This window comes from Chiloscyllium plagiosum, chromosome 25, assembly GCF_004010195.1.
Source record: "Chiloscyllium plagiosum isolate BGI_BamShark_2017 chromosome 25, ASM401019v2, whole genome shotgun sequence".
NCBI classification, from domain to species: Eukaryota; Metazoa; Chordata; class Chondrichthyes; order Orectolobiformes; family Hemiscylliidae; genus Chiloscyllium; species Chiloscyllium plagiosum.
In genome coordinates this window covers 43,371,884-43,394,343 of record NC_057734.1, presented here as the reverse complement: position 1 = coordinate 43,394,343, position 22,460 = coordinate 43,371,884, and the positions used below count along the sequence as shown (strand labels likewise).

Genomic DNA, 22,460 nt, shown 5'->3' with positions numbered 1-22,460 from the left:
AAGAGGATTTTTTTTACACCTGATCAACTGGACTTGTTTTCAGTTTCTGTTAAGAATAATACGAATTTCAATTCAGACAATTTTGTTTATTCTATCAATTCTATTATTTTATTTTTATTTAGGGTGTAGGTTTGCTCGCTGAGCTCTAGGTTTTTTTTTAGATTAGATTAGATTACTTACAGTGTGGAAACAGGCCCTTCGGCCCAACAAGTCCACACCGCCCCGCCGAAGCGCAACCCACCCATACCCCTACATTTACCCCTTACCTAACACTACGGGCAATTTAGCATGGCCAATTCACCTGACCTGCACATCTTTGGACTGTGGGAGGAAACCGGAGCACCCGGAGGAAACCCACGCAGACACGGGGAGAACGTGCAAACTCCACACAGTCGCCTGCGGCGGGAATTGAACCCGTGTCTCTGGCGCTGTGAGGCAGCAGTGCTAACCACTGTTTGATATCCAGACGTTTCATTACCTGGCTAGGTAATATCATCAGTGGCAACCTCCAAGTGAAGCGAAGCTGTTGTCTCCTGCTTTCTATTTATATCTTTCTCCTGGATGGGGTTCCTGGGGTTTGCGGTGATGTCATTTCCTGTTCGTTTTCTGAGGGGTTGATAGATGGCATCTAGATCTATGTGTTTGTTTATGGCATTGTGGTTGGAGTGCCAGACCTCTAGGAATTCTCTGGCATGTCTTTGCTTAGCCTGTCCCAGGATAGATATATTGTCCCAGTCGAAATGGCGGTTTTCTTCATCCGTGTGTAGGGCTATGAGGGAGAGAGAGTCGTGTCTTTTTGTGGCTAGCTGGTGTTCGTGTATCGTGGTGGCTAATTTTCTTCCTGTTTGTTCTACGTAGTCTTTGTGGCAGTCCTTGCATGGAGTTTTGTAGATGACGTTGGTTTTGTCCATGGGTTGTACTGGGTCTTTTAAGTTGTTAGTTTTTGTTTGAGAGTGTTGGTGGGTTTGTGTGCTACTAGGATTCTGAGGGGTCTTAGTAGTCTGGCTGTCATTTCTGAAACTTCTTTTATTGTATGGTAAGGTGGTTAGGGTTTTGGCTGTGTTTGGTCTGCTTGTCATGGTTTGTTCTTGAGGAATCTGCGCACTTTTTAAATTTAATCTATGTTGGTTTCATGAAGTCCAGCTAACTTGTGTCGTCAGCTAATTGATGTGGTCATTTTACATCCATGTTTTTCCTTTTTAAAGCGATTTTAGTCCCTGAAGGCTCTAGGTATTAAAATCAGATAATGGAATTTGAAAATCAATAGTCTACTTTTTAAACACTATCATAATATTCCTCACCACAAGAAAGGGACATAAACAATATTTCTCCATTTTGCTTACATTGGGCATTGTGTTACAAGGTTGAATGAAATAATGTAACAGAAATTACAACAATAGCACACACATAGTCACTGTCTCCATTCTAACCTGATTCAAAACCTGTTTTGGGAATGGCAGCTGGACTTGTATCCCGAGCTGTGCTATCACTTGGAGCTTTAATCCTTCACCGCCTAGTTTCAGAATTCATGTCCTGCATACTGGCACTTTTCCACATTTGATGTCTAGTGGGTTAATGAATGGCAATCTGATGTTTTCCTCCTTCACGGTATCTAGACTTGTATCTAACACCACATACTCATTGAATATTAATCCAAACAAATTGGTTGAGGTTTGAAACTTAGTTCTGTTCATTTGATCTCCCAGTGGTTAACTCTTTGTTCATCTCCCAGGTATGCCCCTGGTCAGCATCATCATTGTAATTGAGTTGGGCCATGTTTCCTTCCCTTTTCTCTGTGTATCCAAAATAGGTGTTGTTCTAACCTATTCTACTTTCCCTGGAACATGACTGCTATCAGGTGAATGTTCAGCTTCTAGTATACTCCCCTATAGCTATTGCACTATGTGAAGCTTCAACTTTGTATTATTCTGGCCTGTCTGAAAACTCCTCTGGTTCAGCTTTAAGTTCACCAAAAGGGTATCTGTTAAACACATCTGCGATTTTGTCCTGTCATCTTTTGTCACCTTTCCTGGCCATGCTAAATCAAATTTTTTTTCAAAAACAATTTTAAAGAATTACAGTCCCAGCTATTAAAATCAGTTGATGGAATTTGAAAATTAATAGTCTACTTTTTATCACCATCAAGACAACAGGTCAAAAATCAGAACTTTGATCAGATACGTATTGATTGCAAGCTTCTCTGTTCTTTTAATATAAATATATATGTAAATGCATGAAAATTCTGTGGATGTGTCCAACCGTCTGTAGTAATTTCAGTATCAGACCATCAGAATCCCGCAATCAAGAAAATCAGCATTGGTGCAATGATTTCCAAATGATTTCTGTCTGCTGCCAAAACTTTAATGCTGATCTTTTTCTCTTGCTTCCAAAAATTCTCTTGCGAAAATCAATATCAAGGTCATATGTTATAGGTAGCAACAAAGTTATTCTTTCAGTGCAGACTCACAGATTAAATGCAGAAGTAGTCCCATATCAGACTCAAACATGCACTCTGTTTCTCTCTCCACAGAGTTTCTCCAGCATTTATTTTGAAGGTAGAATTCATTCTGCTTGGCTCATTTACAATAGTATATGAATTCTGGTGTGGGATTCTTAAAGGAGATTAGCAACATTTGCCCTAAACTGACAACTAATCAGTACAGAGATATTTAAAACAAGATGCATTCATTAAAATATCACTTGTTGCTTTCAATATATCTTGATCTTAATTCACCTCTTTATAAAGTACTTCAAAGCGTTACCTTCAATCTGACTGTAACCTACAATCACTGAGCACAACAAAGGAAGCTCTGCAAAATTTATATAGAACACAATTCAATCCCAGCAAGAGTACTGTGTACAAATCTGAGCACCACTCTTTCCAGGGAACGAGTTGGTTAAGAATGAGTGGTGAAATGACTTATTAAAATGGTTCCAGGATTGAGGGATTCAGTTATGTAGCTAGACTGGAGAAGTTGGGGCATTTTTATTTGAGCAGTGAAGGCTAAGAGTAAATTTGGTGCTGGTGTTTAAAATCAAGAAGGTTTCAGATGGTGGAAATGTGGTTAACATTCCAACTGCAATGCCTGGTATGGTGATAGATACAAATCGTATAGCAACCTTCAGAAGGGAATTGACTAAATAGCCAAAGCATCTGGGTTATGAAGGAAAGTGGTGAACTAACAGAATTAATTTTTGAAAGAGGCAATGTGGACTTTACTGAATGGAATGGCTTCCTCCTATATTGTAAATGGTTGGGATAGCACCACTTTCAAGTTCCCCACCAAGTCACACCACCATCCTGGCTTTGAACTAGTCTGACGCACCCTTTACTCTTGCTGCATCAACATCCTGAAACTTACTGCACTAAACACAGTCACAGTCACCACCACTTCTCAGTGACAACAAGGGATGTGCAGGAAATGTTGGCGTTGCAGTGATGTCTACATCTCATAAATCAATTCTATGATTATGAAATTGGTAAGCTTGAAGGGTCAGCACTGAAGGAGCTGTGAGCTCTGGTTGAAAAATGTTTTAATTCGCAGTACTTGGTGACAGCAAACATTCCAAGGGAAATAAAGTTGATTTTGAAAAGGCACAGAGCGGCTTTAAATCTCAGCCTTGCCGTACATTGCAGTTTTTTTCATCTGCAACTTGCGAGGTGACATGATTAATACTCTGCCAACTTCTTGCTTCCACCACTATAACAGGTGGGAGATCCAGATAGGCTACCAAGAATTATTGCCCATGCAACAGAAGTGTCCAAAAGATCGAAGCAGATATTAAAATTCAGGCTACAAGATGTCACCGGTAAAGATTAATTGGTGTAACAGCAGACTGAATTGAGGCCAGTTGTCAGACAGATTTGTGTGGGCTGCTAGGAGCCTGTCTCATTCTGCAGATTATAGCTGGTAGACACACTGCATCAAGACAAGATATTGTAGGAATTTTCAAGGAGGGAATGTCACTACCCTGTTCCTTTTCTATACAAGGACTTCTATAATAAGGTACCTTTCTTACAAAATGAATGTCATCGTTTGAGTCTTTTTACCATACAAATCCTATCATTAGAACCCATTGTTAAACCAGCAGCCTTGGTATCAGGGTTCCCATTTTAAATGGTGATATAACCATGAGAGTCCCACTTGTTTGTAGGAATCTTTACCATCAGCTTTCCTGATGAAGGGCTTTTGCCCGAAACGTCGATTTTCCTGCTCCTCGGATGCAGCCTGACCTGCTTTGCTTTTCCAGCACCACTCTAATCTAGACTCTGTTCTAAAATTCAGCTTACAAAGAGCCTGATTAATATTAATGACCCACCATTTTGTTCAATTCACTTCAATCAATCCATGAATTCTTCAGTTTAAACAGTAAACTGTAAGGACACCACGAGTGTTGCTGTTTGGAAAGGGTTATTGACCTTGAAGAAGAACTGAATTAGTACGGGTTGCTGATGCTGAATAATTATCTGATTTAATGCGTGAACCTTTAGTAACATTAACTCAACTACATGAGGTTCAATAAGTCCTTCAGGCTAAGTATTCCACTTTCTGATTGGAATGATATCCTTCTGCAGCTAATACCAAGGATCAGAAATTGGCCATTCATCCCACAAGTCTAATCTGCCGTTTTATTAAATCATGGCTGATCTATAATACAATTCTATTTAGCCTCCATTGTTCTGTATTTCTTCAGACCCTTTCTGGACAAAAATCTATCAATCTCAGAACAATAAGGAATGAAACTTTGAATGCATGTTATTATCACCCAATTCTGAAGTATTTCTTTGACGACTGCCTCAAGAATGGCACTGGCAAAGGATTGAAAGAACATTATCTATCCACAATCTCAACTCGAGTTGCTGCATGATTAAATTTAATAATCGGAAACTACATTCAATTAATAGGAAGTTTAAAAGAATAGTGACAATGCCAAGTCATTTCAATCAGAGGGTGGTGGAATCTGTTCAACTCACTTCCATAGAAGGCTGTGGAGGCCAAGTCATCGAATTCGTTTAAGACAGATAGATAGGATCTTGATTGGTAAGGGGATCAAGGGTTACAGGGAGAAGGCAGGAGAATGGGGTTGACGGAGATATCATCCATGATTGAATGGTGGAGCAGTCGTTGAGCTGAATGGCTTAATTCTACCCCTATATCTTATAGGTCTAAGTACATCAGTGTCCCTCATTTACATCTCAGAGATACAGGAACATCAATTTGGCTCAGTTAACAGCACTTGCCTTGCAGTCTGAGCTCCATTCCCGGGGCGGGATTTTACCCTATTCTGCTGGCAGGTCTGGAGAAAGACTTCCCGCTCCTGATCTGGACGAGATTTTCTGGGGTGGAAGATGAGGAAAGCATCAGGTGGCCCAACCACCTCAAGAGCCTTATCCTGCTGTCAATATTTGACCTGTTTTGCCTGTAGTAGGAGGGATGTCCATGTCAATCAGGGAGCAAGGCAGATTTAATGGTGCAAGCTGGTGTTGGGAAATCCTCAAACATGTCATCCCATCACCTTAAACCTTCATTCCCGGTGGGACTTGTTTTTTTTTATTTGGGGCCTATCTGACACATCTGACTGCAGCCAGATCAGAGTGGCCATGGCAATATTGCCACCTGCATGGTAACAGCGAACTGTCAGCTAGTGGCACCAGAGACACACACAAAGAGACAGAGGAGAGAGGGGGAGAGGAACAGACAGACAGAGGAAGGAGAGAGAAAGGGACAGATAGACAGAGGAGAGAGGGACAGATAGACAGAGGAGAGAGGGAGAGGGACAGATAGACAGAGGAGAGAGGGAGGAGAGAGGGAAGAGAGAGGGAGGAGAGAGATAGAGACAGACAGAGGAGAGAGCTGATGTGGAGGACCCGGTGTGGGACTGTGGTGGACAAGGTTTAAAAAAAAGTCACACAACACCAGGTTATAGTCCAACAGGTTTATTTAAAAGCACTAACTTTTGGAGTGCCGCTCCTTCTTCAGGTGATTGTGGAGTAGGACCGTAAGACACAGAATTTATAGCAAAAGATGACAGTGTCATGCAAGTAGAACGATATATTTAACAAACCTCGGTTGTTGTTAAGTCTTTCATCTTTTAGAATGGTTTACAGGTTTCAGTTCATTAATATGTAAATCCCAGAATTTCTTTGAAGTCACATTCTAAAGATAAATTAAGGCTTTATAAAAAAAAGGTGACATCTCAGCTCAGACAATGCCTTAAAAGGTGTGAGGTCAGAGTCTGTCTGTATCCCGATCTTGATTCAGACTGGTCTATTTCCAAAGTAGAATTTACAGAATATTTTACGGATTGACTGTCTGTATATTTTTTGAGCAAAATAGAATGTATCTGTAAATATAATTCTTCAAATACAACTTCACCTCAGACTTGTATATGTGTGCGTGTGCACGAGAGAGACAGAGACAAGACAGAGAGAGAGAGAGAGAAAGAGAGACAAGACAAAGAGAGAGAGAAAGAGAGAGAGAGAGAGAGAGAGAAAACAAGTTTCTCAGGAAATATCAAGTGTTTATCCCTCCCAATTGACTAACACAATGGAATTTGTCAGCATGTGAAAATGATAGAAGACTGTGTGACTCACAAAGCTCAGCAAGCATTTAACATTGAATCCACCATCTACTTGTACAAATAATGTCTTATCGAATCCTTTGGGAACCAAACAATCTCATGTCTGATTACCAGTTTCCTGTAATTGGTAGCTTTCTCATCATTACAGGAACAGTCGTATTTATTTCCCCCACCATGATATCTCAAGATTTATTTATTTGTAAAATTCCCACTGTGTCTCAGCAGAGTAGTTTTACTGGCCTGAACATTAAATTACATCAAGGATGTAGATGGCATTTGACGAACTCAAATCTTGTTGTTTGGGAATGTGGGTGGTGAGAATTTCGACCAAGTGTTTACTTTCTGCAGTGAATAGTTGGTATATTGACTGAGTGCTTCTTCAGTGAGATCATAGATTTTTGGAGATTTGAATTAAGGGTGTAGATGGTTGAGATGTTAATTTACTATTGTTGAAATGGAAATGTAGACAATTTACAGTGGAGTCTAAATTGCTGACATCTTGAACTATCTGTGTCAATACTTTCTAAATAAATCAAAGAAAAACATCAATGAATGAAACTATAACCATGTTCATTAGGCAAATAAAGATGACCCCTATTTGGTTTTAATAATATAAATAGGATAATATTGAAAAGGAATGTGTTGTATTATTCTCAGTGTTATTATCTAATAGGCAAATTAAGCTCAAAGTAAATGGGAATACATTTGATAGAATGTGGAAAGTTGATGATGTATCGTTGTGTGCTAGGTCCCTGCACTAAAAATGTTATGTATATATAGATGTCCCCATGACCTAAAAAAGTGTGATGTTCTGATTTTACTGTCATAAGCACAAACTGTGAAATGAATGGCTGACACATTATCTATTCAAGGAATTCAGCACAATCACAGTGGTGCTTAAAATGTATTGTCATCGCCACCAACAATACTCCCTTCCCACACCAGCATAACAGGGATTGAACCCTTTCCCACCATTTCTGTATTCCAGAATGCAGTTGTCCTTTTCCCATTATTTTTGAATACCAGATGCAAAGCTCAGATAGGCTAATGTGTGATACTGATTACCACAACACTGGAGCCTAAATTGCTGTTGGTCTCATATAAGGAGATCAATAAATCTGCTCTCCTCTCAGTACAATGGAAAACAGAGTAAAACTAACCAGTTCAACTGAACAACATCACTGCACTTAATCCATGAAGTAGCTACATGCTCAGCATGCCTCACATAACAGGCAAACCTCAACCTCACTGTGTCAGTTGAAACAAAGAGGGTCTTTATACTCTGATCAGGATATGCTCCATGATAGTAGGATTCTAAATCAGTGAAAAAGTTAGCTTCATTAACATTCCTTCAGTAGAGATTCTCCCCCCACCCCCCCCCCCCCCATCTCTTCTGAAGGTTTAGAGTAGTTGATCACCCTCTGTTATTCCATCCAATTAACCATTCTTCATTCGCAAACTCAATAAATGGACCAATAAATGGAAGATATCACAGTTTGATCCAGTCCTCATCCAACACACTCCCTTCCAGATGCAGCACTGCTTAATAATCAAGTCTAAGAAAGTTGTTTTAAGTTTCCCTCTCCCAAGCCCATGGATGCTGAGGCAAAACTGTCCTGTTTCTCTGCCAGTTTTCCCAGGATCAGCTAACTCATCAGGCTGTGCAAACTGTGACCATCCTGCTTTCCTGTACTTACTGACCAACACTGGCTCTTGATCAAACAACAGTTTGAAAATTCTCACCTTTGTGTTCAAATCCGACCATGGAATTACTGCTCCCCATGTCTATAACCTCCTTTTAGTTTCAAGGCATCTGTTTTACTCCAATTCTTTGTTCCATGGACATCTTCTGCAGCTTTGGCCCTAAATCTGGAATTTCTGTCTGAAAATTCTCCACCCTATTGCCATTGCCTCTTCCTTTATGTCACTTCTTTTGTATATGTATGTAACTGCACCTCCACAGTCTGGATCAGTACAATCAATGCTGGATACTTCTCATGACTCTTCACTTGCGCTGCCTATGAACGTCAGACCTAGACTGCACAATACCACTGGCCGCAGGAGCAAGCCATTCAGCTCCTCTAGTCTTGTCTTGCACTAATGGGATTGGTATCTCAATTTTGCTCAGCTGCATTTGTACAATATTGCTTAATGCATTTACCTAATAAAAACCTGTCAATTATAGTCATGAAAATTTCAATTGATTCAGAATGGAAGGAAAGACACGCTTAAATAATTAAAGAATCAATTTCAATCAAAACAACTTAAAGAAATATCCTGATATTCTATAGGGATCTTGCATGTTTTATCAGAATACTGATTAGTCTCCAGGAGACGCCTTATATGCTGCTGAAAATGTCTAGTCATGTTGTTTGTGATGATACTGCGGCTTTAAGAGATGTATTTTGTCCTTTTTTTGTGATGAAAGGTTGAGACAGAGATAGAGAGTGGTCTGTTCAAAGCCGATAAAGACTTTGAGGACTTGGGTTTTTTAAAAATAAAAGTTGGAATAATAGAAGCAGCCTGAATAGGTGGGGTCAAGCTTCCACAGAACCAGGGCTTTTAGTTTTAGCTTTCTGCAGTTGCTGAGGTCTTGGAGCTGGATGTGGAAGCTCTTATTCCTCTCTCGGCTACAGCTAAAAGCTGGGCTTCTCTTCCTGCTGCTAGAATTGCAGGTGAGACAATCTATTTTACTGAATTTGTCTTTTCCAAGGGTGTGTTTATCGGATGTTACTGTATGGGAACAATTAATTAGTAGTAGTAGTTAATAATTTTGTTAAGTGTTGATAGTTACAGATTAGCCGGTTCTTTTCTTGTTTTTTTCTTAAAATCGAGTAGTTTGATCAATCCAATTGAATCTGGAAGGCAACATCTTACAACTACCTTTAAAATAAGAAAACGTTATGGTCTAGGCTATCTTCTTAATATATTTTGAGGGGGTTCGGTCTGATCCATAACATTCTCTCCAATAATGTCATGATGGAAGATTGTGAAAACTATGGCCAAATTTTATAGGCTACCAAGCTGTCAGTAAGTTGTCCCACCAGCTTCATTACTGAAAATGTGTTGCTGGAAAAGCGCAACAGGTTAGGCAGCATCCAAGGAGCAGGAGAATTGACGTTTCGGGCATGAGCCCTTCTTCAGTTTCCTTGGATGCTGCCTGACCTGCTGCGCTTTTCCAGCAACACATTTTCAGTCTGATCTCCAGCATCTGCAGTCCTCACTTCCACCAGCTTCATTAGCTTTGCTCAGAGACCTGTAGAAGTGCATCATCTGCCCACACATGAGCCCTAGTCTCTCTATGATGTATATCTGCTGGCACGAGACCTGACAATGGAAACAAAGATGAATTCAGTTTGTTCACATGGCCTAACAACAACAGCAGTCTGGGCTGAATCTGTGTGGACTGATTTCAGGGGGAGGAGTAACACTCAGCCATTCGTAACATGGCATTGCCAGGGACTAACCATTTAACTGCAGTGAAAGACTAGTGTTGGGTCAGGAGTGAAATGGAAAACAAATGGAGGCTGTTTTTTCAACTTCAGTATGGAAGATGCAGAGCTTTACATACAAAAGCAGGCAATTCAGCCCATCAAATTATACTGTCTCTTTGAAAAGCCGATTAATTTTGACTCATCTCCTTATTTTTCAATAATGCTATTTTCAAGTATTTATTTATTGCCCTTTTAATTCCTTTAATTTTGGATTCCATTCTAATGATACTTAGACATATATTACATACGTCGTGGACATTATTAATTTGGATCATTCTTTCACTGTAATTGTGACGGTTTAAAATCTGTATTCCAGTGATTAGCTCATCAATCAGTGGTAATAGGTTAAACTTGTCAACATCTCTCATAACTTTGAATAGTTCTATCAGATAGCCTGTTAATCTTCTTTATTCTAATGAGAAGAACTCTTTTTCTCTGGAAGTCCTCACAGCTTGATCCTTTCATCCCTGGTATTGCTTTAGTGACTCTCTCTTGCATCATTTTAATGCCTTTGACATGTTCATTTAATGTAAGGGATGAAAATAGTGTAGCCAAGGATCTGCATCAGTTTCAAAGTGACCTTGTTACTTTTGTAGTAAACAAGCACAAACTACATCTTCCTACTTTGATAGATCTAGCTATGCAGCAGGCCAACTATGGTTGGGTATATTCCTGGAAGTTCCATCACACGAACTTCCCCCCTGGAATTACCCCTCATCCCTTCCAAATACACAACATTATTACATTTTGGAAATCTTTAAGTTGAAATTTGGAAAAACCTTGAATCTCGGAATTGTTAAGCTGAGAAAAAAGGCCATTCAATCGGTTTTGCTTGCACCAGTAGTTTAACTTAATGCCAATATTCCTGCCTTTTCCCCATTATCCTGCAAGTTGCTTCTATTTAAGTATTTGTCCAACACCCTCTTAAATGTCTCAATGGAACTTGCCTTTACATTTACAGACAATGCACTCTAAACCCTAACTGTATGAAAACATTTTTCTCCTTCATATTTGCTTCTTTTGGAAAACACTCTAAAACTGTGCCCTCTGGTTCTCATCTGTTTATGTGTGGGAAAAGTTTCTCTCTATCCACTCAGTCCAGACACCTCGTGATCTTGAAAGCCTGTATCAAATCTCCTTTTAGCCTTCTTCTGTCCAAGGAAAACAGTCTCAGCTTTTCCAATCTTCCCTTATAATTGAAATGTCTCATCCTTGGAATCATTCTCATAAACCTCTTTCAAACTCTTTCATTTATACCCTTCCTAAAGTGTAGCAATCAGAACTAGATTCATAGAGATGTACAGCACAGAAACACCCTTTGATCCAATTCATCCATGTCAACTAGATATCCTAAATTCATCTAGTCCCATTTGCCAGCATTTAGCCCATATCTCATTAGCACTTACTATTTATGTACCTATCCAGATGCCATTTAAAATGTTGTAATTGTACCGGCCTTCACCACCTTCTCTGGCAATTCATTCCATACAAACACTACCCTCTGCATGAAAATGTTGATCCTTAGATCCCGCTTAAATCTTTCCCCTCTCAACTTAAACTTATGCCCTCCAGTTTTGGACTCCCCGACCCTGGTGAAAAGACCTTGAATATTCACCCTATCCATGCTCATGATTTTATAAACTTCTATAAGGTCATCCCTCAGTCTCCTCTAGCTGAGGTCTAAACAGTGTCTTACATAAGTTCATCAAAATTTCCCTGCTCTTCTACTGTGCCCCTGTTTATGAAGGGATTGAGAGATTAACCAAGAATGTTATTTACCACAGATATGTCCAGATACTCAAAAGTATTTCAGGGAGCAAAAAGGTCTCGGGTTCATGTGAATCACATACCTGACCGCAGGATCATACATCATCTAGCACAACCTTCCATTAGTAGGCAGCCTTTGGGCCAGCAGTATTCAGATGGCTATTGCCTGACTTATAGGAACCAGTGGCTACCAGACACAGGATAATCCATTGAAACATCCACCCAAAACCAAGCTCGTTACTTTTAGATGACTTTGCCAAATTAAATAAGGCTAGCACCTTATCCAGCCAAACAAATGCTTTTTTCACATTAAGGGATAGTTCAAAACTCCATCCACCAATTCTATGGTGTTTCTGAATTTCAAATCGGTTGAATTCCTTCCTCTGGCAGTGCTCTTAGTAGAAACACTCCTGTCAATTTAAAGGGAAAACATGTTAAATTGCAAATTATCACTAGCAAGATGCCACTCAGCAAACTGGAATCTTCTGTTGGATTTTATATAATTGATCTGGACTAATGGTTTAAAATCATGGCACTTTGTAAACTTAATTCTCTTTATTTACAAACTGAAAACAAAAGCTGGTATCTGTAGAAGTAACAGTGAAGCAGCTGATCATTATGTAGAAAAAAAATGACTGGTTCATTTCTGTCCTTTAGGAAAACTTCCTTCGAGAGCTAAAATTGTCCTCATTCCTGTCTGTCTTATACATGACTCCAGTCATTTACTAACGTGGCCGTAACTATTCTCTATAGGGTAACTAATAATGGCCAATGAATGCCTGTCTTGTCAGTGACATCCACTTCCCAAGAATGAATTAAAAATAAAACAGATCAGAGTTAGTGGATACATCAGAAGCACATATTCATTCAATCTGGGAAATGTCTGTATTGATGTTTCCTGTCATTGCCCACTGACAATATTTTCACTTGTTGGATAAGAGCAGCATCTGCTTAGTAACAACCTGCTCAGTGACACCTAGGTTTGGGTTTCCGCCAGGGTCACTCAGCTCCTGATCTCATTACAGCCTTGGTTCAAACATGGATGAAAGAATTGAATTCCAGAGGGGAAGAGAGAGGGACAGCCCTTGACATCAAGGCTGTATTTGACCGAGTAAGAGCATCAAGGAGCCCTGGCAAAACTGGAATGAATGGGTATCAGGGGACAAACACTCTGCTGGTTAGAGTCATAGCTGGCACAAAGAAAGATGGTTGTGGTTGTGGAGGGTAAGTCATCTCAGCTCCAGGACATCTCTGCAAGAGTCCCTCAGGGTAGTGTCCCAGGCCCAACAATCTTCAGCTGCTTCATCAACAAACTTCTGTCTGTCATAAAGTCAGAAGTGGGGATGTTTGCTAATGATTGCAGTGCTCAGCACCATTCGTGACTCCTCAGATAGTGAACCCGTCCGTGCTCAAATGCAACAAGATGTGGACAATATCCAGGCTTGGGCCGACAAGTGGCAAGTAACATTCGTGCCACACAAATGCCAGACAATGACCATCACCAATACGAGACACTCTAACCACTGCCCCTTGATAGTCAACCATATTACCATCACTGAATCCCCCAGCTATCAATATCCTTAGGGTTACCATTGGCCAGAAATGCAACTGGACTCACCACATAAACACAGTAGCTACAAGAGCAGGTCAGACTAGGGATGCTACAGCGAGTAACTCACCTCCTGACACCCCTAAGTCTATCCACCATCTATAAGGCACAAATCAGGAGTGTGATGGAATACTTCCCACTTGTTTGGTGGGTGCAGCTCCAACAACACTCTAGAGGTTTGACACCATCCAGGACAAAGGAACCCGCTTGATTGGCACATCTACAAACATCCAATCCCTCAACAACCACGCTCAGTAGCAGCAGTGTATACTGTCTACAAGATGCACTGCAGAAATTCACCAAAGATCCTTAGACTGCACCTTCCAAACCCACGACCACTTCTATCTAGAAGGACAAGGTTACAGGTACTTGGAAACACCACCACCTGCAAGTTCCCCTCCAAGCCACTCACCATCCTGACTTAGAAATATACCACCGTTCCTTCACAGTTGTTGGGACAAAATCTTGGAATTCCTCCCTATTAGCATTGTGGGTCATCCCACAGCAAGTGGACTGCAGTGATTCAAAAAGGCATCTCACCACCAACTTCTCAAGGGCAACTAGGGATGGGCTATCAATGCTGGGCAGCCAGCGATGCCCAAGTCACACAAATGGATAAAAAAAACAGCATTAGCCGAAGGAATGAAGCAAATTGTAGATGCCCTACAGATGCTGCCCAGTATATCCTCAAACTACTACAGCTCCAAAACAGATGCTTGTTCTAAAAAGTATTTAAACCTGAAAATGTAAACTGACATCACAAGATGAGCTCTGACTAATGGGATATAAAAGATTATTCCTGGGATGTGCTAATTAGTATGTTCTAGTACAGTGTCAGTTCAGTGCTAAGTCTGATAGCACTATGTACTTATATTTCTGTACAGGTTAAGTTCTTACAAAGGACACTGTTGTACCTCAGATATAAAATAACTAGATTAGATTACTTACAGTGTGGAAACAGGCCCTTCGGCCCAACAAGTCCACACCGACCCGCTGAAGCAACCCACCCATTCCCCTACATTTACCCCTTCACCTAACACTACGGGCAATTTAGCATGGCCAATTCACCTAACCTGCACATTTTTGGGTTGTGGGAGGAAACCGGAGCACCCGAAGGAAACCCACGCAGACACGGGGAGAATGTGCAAACTCCACACAGTCAGTCGCCTGAGGCGGGAATTGAACCCGGGTCTCTGGCGCTGTGAGGCAGCAGTGCTAACCACTGTGCCACCGTGCCGCCCTCAAACTAGCTGTTATGTTTAGTTAAGTTTCCTGTTTATCAAAGCTGAGCCTCTCTTTTGCTGAAGACTGTGTGAGCATCCTTCACCAATTAGTATCATTAACCTAAGATGAATAGTAGTAAGGAGGATTGATTGCAATAAATCCCTCAAGGCGTCTTAGGTATTCTGGTGGACACAATAACAGCATATCCCATGATACATACTGTCAGAATTGATTAAAAGTTCCTTCTGAAAATCAGACAAGTTATGTTAACTTAATATGGAACTTAAGAGGTGAAAAATGGTCTTCAAACCTAGAGCAGATGCAGAAAAAAAACTGTTTCCTTTTGAGGGGAATCAAAGACTAGGGACTATAAATATAAGGTCACTCATAAATCCATGAAGAAATTGGAAAGAATGCACATCACATAACATGGAATATTTGAGGTCAGTAGTGTAAATATATTTAAGGAGAAGCTCGATAAGAATGTAAGAAAAAAGGGCCGGGGGGTGAGGATGGGCCAGTGGAGGTTGAGGGGGGGCACTCCAATGGCATAGTGGTTGTGTTCTTACCACTACACCAAGTGACCTAGGTTCAAATCCCACCTGCTCCAGATGTGTCATTATATGTCTGAACAGATTGATTTGAAACAAAGGGAGCCAAAATCAAAGAGACATGGTGATAGATTTAGGGTGGGAGAAGACTTGTGTGACAGATTGGACCAACATGGTCCATTCCTGTGCTATAAATTCTAATTATTCTGTGCATGTGCATTAATCTCTGGACCCTGCTACACTGATTATTGCAATTAGCTCAGTTCAGACTGCTTTAGGAACTGCTCAAACAGCTCCAGTTAGTGACCAGGAACGAGTAGCTCCTGGCTGCAGCCACATGGTTGAAGGATTCCAAGTGTCTAAAAGATTCCCAGTCAAGGAAGAAAAGCTGTGGACATTAACAAGTGAGCATTATGTGCTAACTGGTGGTGACCAGCTACTGGAAAACTGGTTGCAGCTGAGAAGTAGCCTACAAATCTGGTCTCTCAGCTACAGGTATCAGGACAGCATAGAGTCATAGAGATGTACAGCATTGAAACTATCTCATTGGTCCAACTCCATGCCAATCAGATATCTTGAACTAATCTAGTCCCATTTGCCAGCACTTAGCCCATATACTCTAAACCCTTTCTATCCAGATTCCGTTTAAATGCTTTAATTGTAGTTGCCACTACCACTTCCTCTGGCAGCTAATTCCATACACGTACTACCCTCTGCGTGAAAAAGTTGCCCATAGGTCCCTTTTAAATCTTTCCCCTCCCACCCTAAATCTACACCCTCTAGTTCTGAACTTCCCTGCCCAAGGGAAAAGACCAAATCTATTTACCCTATCCATGTTCCTCATGATTTTACTACCCTCTATAAGGTCACCCCTCAACCTCTGATACTCCAAGGAAAACAGCCCCAGTCTATTCAGCCTCTCCCTATAGCTCAAATCCTTTAACCCTTGCAACATCTTTGTAAATCATTTCAGGAAAAAAAAAAGCAAACCAACAGTTTATAATAATGTAAACATAGAAAAACATACCAAGGTGCTTTGCAGAGAAGGAATATACATTGAGCAGGAACAAAGAAGTTTGGACAGGCGATGAAAGGCATGCTCGTAATGTTAGATATTGAGGAAGACTTCAAACGAAGAGATATAGCGAAATGGAGCATTCAGGAAAGACTAAGTTCCAAATTGTAAGACAAACTGGTTGAAAGCTCTGCCACCAGTAACTGAATGGACAGGAGAACACCGACAGGAGTCCTGGATCAGGGATTGAGAAGAGCTTCTACTGAAAGTGTAGAATTTACTGTCAAACAAAATGGGAAATTGGCATGGATAAGGGCTTTTTTAAATAAAAGGCACTTTTAAAACCTTCTATGGAAATGCAAGGGAACGTGACTCTTGTTTTAGAACTTTTGTTTTCAAACTAAACATTCAAGAATTGCTTGGAGAAATCCAACATTATTCCATCATATATACAGGTGTTCTGACCGGAGTTATCGATTGGGAGAATCAGGGGTGTCCAGAACACTATAGGCACCAGACTAGTTGCAACCAAAATGTAATTCAGATGATTTATATGATGGATTTTATTGAGGCAATCAGATGGGTCTAATAATTTAGAGGCAGCACGGTGGCTCAGTGGTTAGCACTGCTGCCTCACAGCGCCAGGGACCTGGGTTCAACTCCCACCTTGGGCAACTGTCTGGGTGGAGTTTGCACATTCTGCCTGGGTTTCCTCCAGGTGCTACGGTTTCCCCCCACAGTCCGAAGGTGTGCAGGTTAGGTGAATTGGCTATGCTAAATTGCCTGTAGTGTTAGGTTGATTAGTCAGGGGTAAATATAGGGGAATGGGTCTAGGTGGGTTGCTCTTCAGAGAGTTGGCGTGGACTTGTTGGGCCAAAGAGCCTGTTTCCACACTGTAGGGAATCTAATCTAAAGTAATGAGACTGTACAAATGACTGAAATTGACTTTGAGTTTGAACGGTTCATATCACTTATATATAATCCAAATTAATAAGCATTTCTAACACTTAGGCACTTCATGAAGTCCTGGTATTCGGTCAGAGATCACACAAACCATAGTTAGTCATCAGCAGCAGCTACCCCATCATTGTAGTCAGTGTGGAGAAGCACTAGCAGAGTCATGGGACCAGTTTCAATACCCACAGCTAATGCCCAGCCCATCACGCAATTCTTTCACACCAAGTGGTAAAACAATCCAATTTGGAAGGACGTATTTCCATTGATTTCAGGAAGACAACAGCAAAATAAACTCTCACTGCATTTTTAAATCAATAGTTGAACAAAGGCTATTATAGATGATGCTTCGTTTGACAAAATCAGTGCAATGAGTGTAGCCCATAATATCACTGTCATTTTAGATGGAGACTAGGAGCAGAAGTGGACTATTTAGTCCCTCAGACCATTTAAGCTATTCAATTTGAGCATGGTTGATTTGAACTTCATCCACTATCTTATGTAACCCTTAATTCCATTTCCTAACATAAAGTGATGAATCACAGTGTTGAAGTTTTCAATTAAGCCCTGACGCCCAAAACAATATTTTTTTTCTGGACAGTGTTATGAATTTCCATCACTCTCTGGAGAAAGAAGTACTTCCTGTCATAATTTCTGATCGTTGTTCTTTTGTTGATTTAAAAATATTCCTGGCAAGCTATTCTCTCAGATTGTACATTCTCCCAATGAAGGAAATATTTTCTCTCTCAAGTCCTTCAATCATCCCCTTTAATAATTTAACACTTTTGAGATAAAAATGTCTTACTTAGAACATAGAACATTACAGTGCAGTACAGGCCCTTCAGCCTTCAATGCTGTGCTGACCTGTAAACCAATCTGAAGCTCATCTAACCTACAGTATTCCATTCTCATCCACATGCCTATCCAATGACGATTTAAATGCCCTTAAAGTTGGCGAGTCTATTACTGTTGCAGGGAGTGTGTTTCATGCCCCTACTACTGTCTGAGTAAAGAAACTACCTCTGACATCTATCCTATATCTATCACCCCTCAATTTAAAGCTATGTCCCTCGTACTAGCCATGGCCATCTGAGGAAAAAGGCTCTCGCTGTCCAACCTATCTAACCCTCTGATTATCTTATATGTCTCAATTAAGTCGCCTCTCAATCTTCTTCTCTCTAATGAAAATAGTCTCCAGTCCATCAGCCTTTCCTCGTAAGACCTTGTCTCCATACCAGGCAATATCCTAGTAAATTTCCTCTGAACCCTTCCCAAGGCTTCCACATGCTTCCTATGATGCAGTGACCAGAACTGTAAGCAATACTCCAAATGTGGCCACACCAGAGTATTGTACAACTGCATGATCTCATGGTTCCGAAACTCAATCCCTCTACCAATAAAAGCTAACACACCCGTATGCCTTCTTAACAATTATCAACCTGGGCGGCAACTTTCAAGGATCTTTATACCTGGACACCGAGATTACAACGGGAACTTGATCAGATGGGCCAATGAGCTGAGAAGTGGCAGATGGAGTTTAATTCAGGTAAATGTGAGGTGCTGCATTTTGGGAAAGCAAACCTTAGCAAGACTTATACACTTAATGGTATGGTCCGAGGGAGTGTTGCTGAACGAAGAGACCTTGGAGTGCAGATTCATAACTCCTAGAAAGTAGTCGCAGGTAGATAGGGTAGTGAAGGCAGCGTTTGGTATGCTTTCCTTTATTGGTCAGAGTATTGAGTACAGGAGTTGGGAGGTCATGTTGTAGCTGTACAGGACATTGGTTAGGCCACTGTTGGAATATTGCATGCAATTCTGGTCTCCTTCCTATCAGAAAGATGTTGTGAAACTTTGAAAGGGTTCAGAAAAGATTTACAAGGATGTTGCCAGGGTTGGAGGATTTGAGCTATAGGAAGAGGTTGAATAGGCTAGGACAGTTTTCCCTGGAGCGTCAGAGGCTGAGGGGTGACTTTAGAGGTTTATCAAACCATGAGAGGGATGGATAGGATAAATAAACAAGGTATTTTCCCTGGAGTGGGGGAGTCCAGAATTAGAGGGCATAGGTTTAGAGTGAGAGGGGAAAAATATAAAAGAGACCTAAGAAGCAACTTTTTCACGCAGAGGGTGGTATGTGCATGGAATGAGCTGCCAGAGGAAATGGCTCTGGAGGCCAGTACAATTGCAACATTTAAAAGGCATCTGGATGGATATACGTATTGGAAGGGTTTGGAGGAATATGGGCCGGGTGCTGGCAGGTGGGACTAGAATGGATTTGAATATCTGGTCGGCATGGACGAGTTGGACCGATGGGTACTTTCTCAGGTGAACTTCAACAATTGGTGTCATGTTGGCCCAGATAATGCATTGAAGGTATTAGCCTCACACAGGGAAGTTATCTGTGCCGAAGTTGGACCAAAGGATCTGTTTCCGTGCTGTACATTTCTATGACTCTATCTCCACTACCAAGAGTCTTACCATTAGCCCAATACTCTGCATTCCTGTTACTCCTGTCAAAGTGAATCACCTCACACTTTTCTGCATTAAATTCCATTTGCCACCTCTCAGCCCAACTCTGCAGCTTATCTATGTCTCTCTGTAATCTACAATGTTCTTCATCACTATCCACATCTCTACCAACCTTCGTGTCACCTGCAAATTTACTAACCCATCTTTCTATGCCCTCATCCAGGTCATTTATATAAATGACAAACAACAGTAGATGCAAAACAGAACCTTGCGGTACCCCACTAGTAAGTGAACTCCAGGATGAATATTTCCCATCAACTACCACCCTCTGTCTTCTTTCAGCTAGCCAATTTCTGATCCAAACTGCTAAATCACCCTCAATCCCATTCCTCTGTATTTTATGCAATAGCATACCATGGGGAACCTTATCAAACATCTTACTGAAATCCATATACATCACATCAACCGCTTTACCCTCATCTACCTGCTTGGTCACCTTCTCAAAGAAATTGATAAAGTTTTGTGAGGCACGACCTACCTTTCACAAAACTACGTTGACTATCCCTAATCAACTTATTCCTCTCTCAATGATTATAAATCCTATCTCTTATAATCCTTTCCAACATTTTACCTACAATCAAATTAAGACTTATAGGTCTATAATTTCCAGGGTTGTCTCTATTCCTCTTCTTGAACAAGGGGACAACATTTGCTATCCTCCAGTCGTCTGGCACTATTCCTGTAGACAATGATGACATAAAGATTAAAGCCAAAGTCTTTGCAATCTCATCCCTAGCTTCCCAGAAAATCCTAGGATAAATCCCATCTGGCCCAGGGGACTTACCTATTTTCACACTTTCCAAGATTGCTAACATCTCATCCTTATGAACCTCAATCCCATCTAGTCTAATAGCCTGTATCTCAGTATTCTCCTCGACCACATTGTTTTTCTCCTAGTGTGAATACTGACGAAAAGTATTCATTTAGTACTCCCCAATCTCCTCAGGCTCTACCCACAACTTCCCACTACTATCCTTGATTGGCCTTAATCTTACTCTCGTCATTCTTTTATTCCTGATATAACTATAGAAAGCTTAAAGGTTTTCCTTGATCCTATCTGCCAATGACTTCTCATGTCCCCTCCTGGTTCTTCTTAGCTCTCTCTTTAGGTCTTTCCTGGCTAACTTGCAACTCTCAAGTGCCCTAACTGAGCTATCACACCTCATCCTAAAGTAAGCCTTCTTCTTCCTCTTGACAAGAGATTCAACTTCCTTAGTAAACCATGGCTCCCACGCTCAACAACTTCCTCCAATCCTGACTGGTACACACTTATCAAGGACCCGCAGTAACTGGTCCTTGAATAAGCTCCACATTTCTATTGTTGTCCATCCCCTTCAGTTTCCTTCCCCATCCTAAATCTTGCCTAATCACATTGTAATTGCCTTTCCCCCAGCTACAACTCTTACCCTGTGGTATATACCTATTCCTTTCCATCACTGAAGTAAATATAACTGAATTGTGGTCACTATCACCAAAGTGCTCACCCACCTCCAAATCTAACACCTAGCTGTGTTCATTACCCAGTACTGAATCTAATGTGGCCTCGCCCCTTGTTGCCCTGTCTATATACTGTGACAGGAAATCCTCTTGCACACTTTGGATAAAAACTGACCCATCTGAAGCACTTGAATTATAGTATTCCCAGTCAATATTTGGAAAGTTAAAGTCCCCCTGCTACTCTTGCTCCTATCGAGGATCATCTTTGCTATCCTTTCCTCTATATCTCTGAAACTATTTGGAGGCCTATCGAAAACTCCCAAAAAGGCAACCTCTCCTTCCCTGTTTCTAATTTCAGCCCATACTGAATAAACGATTCCTCAAACGTTCTTTCTGCAACCGTAGTACTGTCCTTGACTAATAGTGCCACACCACCCCCTCTTTTACCATTTTCTCTGTTCTTACTGAAAAATCTAAATCCCGGAACCTGCAATTACCATTCCTGTCCCTGCTCTATCCATGTCTCTGAAATGGCCACAACATTGAAATCCCAGGTACCAACCCATGCGGCAAGTTCACCCACCTTATTCAGGATGCTCCTGGCGTTGAAGTAGACATACTTCAAATCAACTTCTTGCAATCTTGAAATCTTAGTTCTGAATTCACTACTCTCATCCTCCCATACTTGAACTACAATTTTGGTTCCCATCCCCCTCCTGAATTAGTTTAAACCTACCTGAAGAGCATTAGCAAATTCCCCCCACCCCCACCCCAGAATATTGGTACTCCTCTGGTTCAGGTGAAGACCATCCTGTTTGTACAGGTCCCACCTACCCCAGAAAGAGCCCCAATTATCCAGGAATCCAAAACCCTCTCTACTGCACCATCCCTGTAGCCACGTGTTCAACTCCTCTCTCTCCCTATTCCTCACCTTGCTAGCATGTGGCACAGGCAACAAACCAGAGATAACAACTCTGTTTGTTGTAGCTCTAAGCTTCCACCATAGCTCCCTGAATTTCTGCTTTAAATCCCCATCTCTCTTCCTACCTACGTTGTTGTTGCCTATGTGGACCATAACTTGGGGCTGCTCCCCCTTCCCCTCAAGGATCCCGACAACACTATCAGAGACATTATTAACTCTGGCATCTGGGAGGCAACACACCAACCGTGAGTCTGTCTTATTCCCACAGAACCTCCTATCTGTCCCCCTGCCCCCTGAATTTGGAGTCCCCAATGACTAATGCTCTGTTCCTCTTCCCCCTTTTCTTCTAAGCAACAGGGACAGACTCTGTGCCAGTGAC

The 22,460-nt window shown here is 41.2% G+C and overlaps 1 long non-coding RNA gene across 1 annotated transcript in view; it reads right to left on the bottom strand.

The window, feature by feature from the left end:
• Nucleotides 1-1,050: 1,050 nt before the first annotated feature.
• LOC122562799 overlaps nucleotides 1,051-22,460 on the bottom strand; it is a 58,986-nt gene continuing 37,576 nt past the window's right edge. Inside the window, exon 3 of the long non-coding RNA XR_006315419.1 lies at nucleotides 1,051-1,226. This is a non-coding gene — a long non-coding RNA (uncharacterized LOC122562799). The remainder of the gene's footprint in view (nucleotides 1,227-22,460) is intronic.